The sequence below is a fragment of the Antrostomus carolinensis genome, unplaced genomic scaffold (genome assembly GCF_000700745.2).
Source record: "Antrostomus carolinensis isolate BGI_N321 unplaced genomic scaffold, ASM70074v2 scaffold597, whole genome shotgun sequence".
Classification (NCBI taxonomy): domain Eukaryota; kingdom Metazoa; phylum Chordata; class Aves; order Caprimulgiformes; family Caprimulgidae; genus Antrostomus; species Antrostomus carolinensis.
This window is the reverse complement of record NW_010325142.1, coordinates 80,338-85,250: the sequence shown is the minus strand read 5'-3', so window position 1 is coordinate 85,250 and position 4,913 is coordinate 80,338.

Sequence of the window (4,913 nt, the reverse complement as noted above, 5' to 3'; positions counted from 1 at the left end):
GACCCTAATGGGGTTGGACAAGGCCAGGAGCACGGGGCTGCCCCGGCCGCGTGCCGCAGCCCGTGCTGGCTCAGGGAAATAACGTGATGTTCGACTCTGCCTCGCTGGTGTAAATAAATCAAGTTGCTGTGACACATTATGGAAAAGCAGCTCCAGTGGTGGCCGGTTCCCAGCTCTCCAGGACCTCTTCTCTGGCTCCTTTCTTTCATTTTCATTTTTTTTCTCTATCTGGGACCTATTTCTGTGGCTCCTGTTTCAATTTTTGCTGTGCAGTACATTGATTCAATACTTGGAGCAGCTTGAGAGCAAATGGCCCAAGGCAGAGTGTCTGTGACTGGTGACTTGGCTCTGGAGGAACTGGGATTCGTGTTTCTTTTCTTTTAGCAGGTGAGTATATCCAGCAGCAGCAATGGGGTCCTGTCACCCTTCCCCTTCTGTCTCTTGGGGAAACTGAGGCACAGGGGAGTGGTACCACAGCGAGTCCCAGGGCTCCCCAGCCCACAGGGATGCTCTTCCCATCCAGTTCCCAGTCTCCAGCTGCTCTTACTGGGCCAATTGGCTTTTGTTCTCTGTCAGGCTGGTGGCCAAGGTGCCCTGTCAGCTTTTTTCTTGGTATTTCTGTCCCTCTTAAATAATAGAATCATAGATCACTTTGATTGGAAAAGACCTTTAAGATCATCAAGTCCAACCATAAATCCAACACAGCCAGGTCCACCTCTAAACTGTGTCCTTAAGTGCCACATCTCTGTCTTTGAAACACCTCCAGGAAGATGCTGCAGCCAGAAAAAATTAGATGGGACCCAAGAAAAAAAAAAGCCAAGTTAAGAACCCCTCACCTGAGCTCACCTCAAATACAGGAGCTCAAAGGGAGGTTTTATATCAAGCAATGATGCTTTAGAGATAATTAGGGACTCTGGGGCTCCTTCTGGCCCTTTCTGGGGGGGTTTGGTCCCACACTGTGAGCTGTGGGAAGCATTTAAAGCCACCAAGAGCAGGAAAACGCAGCCAGTGGTGGCAGAGCCCGGCCCGGGGCTGGGGAGAGCTCGAGCAGTCGTGGCTCTGCCAGGGGTGTGCTTGGGAGGAGACGGGTCTGGCTTGGGTTAGAAAAAGCAAATTGGCACGAAGGCAGGATGGGGAGAGAAACCTGGGGGAGGGTGGGGAGAAGAAAAAAAAAAAGGCTTCAGGGTCAGGGAGACAGTTTTGTTTGAAAATTTATTGAAAAATGCAATACAAGAAGCAATACTGAACACTTACATCTGCCTAAATGCTACGGCAACTTTCCCTTTGATTTACTATGAAAGTCCAAAATAACAGCTCCCATCACTAGTCAATCTAGAAAGATTTGCCAATTTTAAAACTTCCTATTTTTATAAAGAAGAGTGTAAACAGCTAGCCTAGACAATTCACAATTGCCTTAAAAAAAATTTTACAAAGCTCCTTCATATTCTCAACTAAATTTTTTTATTATTTTTTTAATTTTATTTTTTACAAGTTTCATCTCTAAGGCTGGGACACTACCACCTCTTAAGGTAATTGTACAATTAGGGAAAAAAAAAAATAAAAAAAAAAATCAGCAAACCACAGTTTATTAAAAGCAGAAATCAGTCAGTCCTTTGCTAACACATCTGTGCTGGTCAGAGATTTGCTATTTGGCAACCAGAGCTGCCTTTCCAGTTTAATGGAGGAGAATATGAGCTCCTTGCCTTCCTTTCTATAAAAACATTCATTCATATATAAATAGCTTCCATATAATGTATATTATACAATCAAGACAGTCTCTGGGTGAATTTGTGGAGTGGGAAGAGTTGGGAACATTCATATAAATAGACCTTACTTAGTTGGTTTGGCCCTAGAAATAACACAGCAAGCTAAGAGACAAGGATTTTAAAAACCCATCGGAGGTGGAAGGGGTGCAGACAGCCCTGGCTGAGGATGGAAGAAGCTTCTTCTGCTCTTAACTTTTCTCTTCTTCCCAGGCTGCTGCTCCTGGCCAGATCCTGGGCTCGGGAGCTGCACGTAGGCGGCTGTGTCGGCAGGAGAGGGGCGGCAGGGTTGGAAATGCTGGTGATGGCAAAGGTTAAACGAGGTGATAATTTGTTTAAAATATTCAAGGAAAAGCAAGAACTTCCAAGGAGGAAGTTGGAGAATGAAAAATCTGGAAACAGCCCCCCAAAAAATCCGGTGTGGGGGGGGGGGATTAAACCAGGGTTATTCTAGTCTACAGGCCCTTAAACAGGGACATACACAGACACAGTCAGCACATCCTCTTCGAAAGGAAAAAAGCTCTTGTGCCAGTGGGTTTCTCACCCTAGAAATCCCTGCTTGGGGTGTTCTGTCCCACTCAGGGCACAGGACACCCCAAATGAACACCCAGGGCCAAGCTCCAGCCTTGCAGCACATTCCCCTTAAATCTTCCTGCCAGCCAAGTGCCTTCAAGTGCTATGGCCAAACTTAATTTATCAGGCTGGCTTTGGCCAGTAAAGCTCAGAAATCCTCTTACTGACTCCTCGGCGTGCTCGTTTTACTCCTCAGGTAGCTGCTACAGGGTGAGAAAGGAAGGAGTGAGTGGCAAAAAGCTGAATTCCTAGAAAAAGGGACATGGCCAGGGGGATGCTCAGCATGACGGGGGTTTAAGGCAAGCATTACCCAACTAAGTTGAGAACAGCAGGGACACAGACCTGTTAAAGGATCTGCGTTGGATAAGGAAGGAAAGGGCTGTTCAGACATAAATAGGAAGACTTAATCTCTAAACTACAGCTGTGGAGCCCAGGACTCCTTGCATCCCCAGAGCAGGATGCCTGGTACCCAGTGGAAGTCAGAGCATCATCACAGCAGGGACCAGGCACCCAGAGCACCCCGAGAAGCAGGTACCAGCATGGGAAGGCTGGAGGCTGAGAAGGATCCGTGGCAAACAAGGCTCAAAGAAAGCAAAAAATCCAACAGCTCCAGCATTTTCAGCATAGTCTCCAATCAATACTGACAGCTTAATTAAAATTGCACCTGAATCTGAGAAGCTACACTAGCCCCAGTGTAGTTCAAAAGCTGTTTGCAGCTAAACAGCAAGTCATCACAGCCTGAGCTAAATCCAGTGACTTCTGAAACACATTATTCAAATTTAAAATAGCAGAGAGCTTTTTTTTTTATTTTTATTATTGCCATTTTCTTCCCATCCTCCACTGAGGAGCAGCAGCAGAGCACTCTGTGCCCTCAGCTACCAATGTGCCACACTATATATATATTTTTTTTTATTTTTTTTTTTTTTTTAAAAAGTAATCACAACCTCAAAGTGTATTTAAGTGTTCACAAGTGTCAGGGCAGACTCTTTACAAAGGTTGTTTTGTTGTTCTTGGGGGTTTTTTTTAATTTAAATGCTGGAAGAAGTAACCAGAGCATGATTCAAACATTTCCATGAAGCTCAGAAAGCAGCAGCAGGAGCTCAGCCCTTGGTGCCGTAGAGGGAAGCACATCCAGTCCCTGAAAAGGTATTTTCTGGTCATCCCCACCAGGCTGGAGCTGGCCCCAGTGGGCTGTAAGCTCAGCCTAAAGCTGTAGACACTAAACCTGGTATTTCATTCCAGCAAGGTGGTCACAAAGCCAAAGTACAGACCTCTAAGCCAGAGTGGAAGAGGAGGTGGCAGCACTTTCCACGTCATGTGGCTTGGCTCTATCACGACACCTAAGATTTCTCATTCAGCCCCTCCAAACACAGCTTACAAGCCTAGGAAGGATTGTCTAAAGGATTTTAAATTAAATGATAGTAGGATTATATGCCCTAGTATATGAGTAATGTGTTTAGCTTTAAATAGCACTGTAAGGGGAGAAAAAAAAAAACAACCCTCAACTCATGACTTAAAAAAAAAAAATCAACAAAAAAACCCCCCTAATTTAAAAAATCATGAACATGAACAAATGAAAAACTATGACACTGAAAAAAAAAAATAATCAGTTACTGTGAATGCCGCATAAGCCTACCTTAATAGCATTCAGAGTCCAAACACCTTAAACACACACTTCTACGGGCTTTTTAATTTAATGGCATCTAGAAAACACAAACAGGTCGGTAGCACTCGGCAGAGACACACAGGAGGAAGGTGAGGTGCTATCACAGTCCTCTTAAAGCTCTAAAATTCACAGTATAAGATAACTTGAAGCAACTTCCAGTATTCCTTAAATCTACTCAACTATTAAAGATGTGTGCATAGGCTAACACCACAAAACCCTACTGTGTTCACACATCAGGGGCCTGAAACCCAACGGGGAAGGAAACTCAGAGCGAAGGCAGGAGCTCTGCTCTGCACGCCCCGGTGTCACTGCTGGAGTCTCAAGCTCCCTAGAACTAAATAAAATAATAAAATAAAATAAAATAATTTAAAAAATCAAGAGGCAATCAGAAATGCTGCACAAAACTGAAGTCTGACTTTTTTAAACTGACTCTCCCGGCAGAAGGACCCCCCCCCATGGCTTTCTGAAAGCGCGTAGGGATCCTGCACTTGGAATATGCACGGATGTGGCTTATCTCCGTTATCCCTGACGAGGCGGAGGGAATACGATTTAAAAAAGTGACCCTTGGAGCCCTGTGAGGTGTGTCGGGGTCTGTATCTGAAGAGGCTTATGTGTGAGAGGGAATGCAAAATTGAAAACCTGTAAAAAATATTCAGTACAGTTAGAAATATGGCATACTTTTGTCATAATATATATATATATATTAAAAAAAAAAAAACAAAACCCTATATCCAACAGGATCCAGTGGAGCCTGGAAAAAATCCCAAGTAAAATGTCAAAGCTCAACTCCTCTAATAAATGATACGAATGTCTCTGAGTGTCAAGTCTTGAAAATCCGAGGTCTTTGTGCTCCAGGTAGTTTCTTGGTAGTTTTGCTGGGTTTCTTTTTTTTCCTGGTGTTGTGTCTGGCA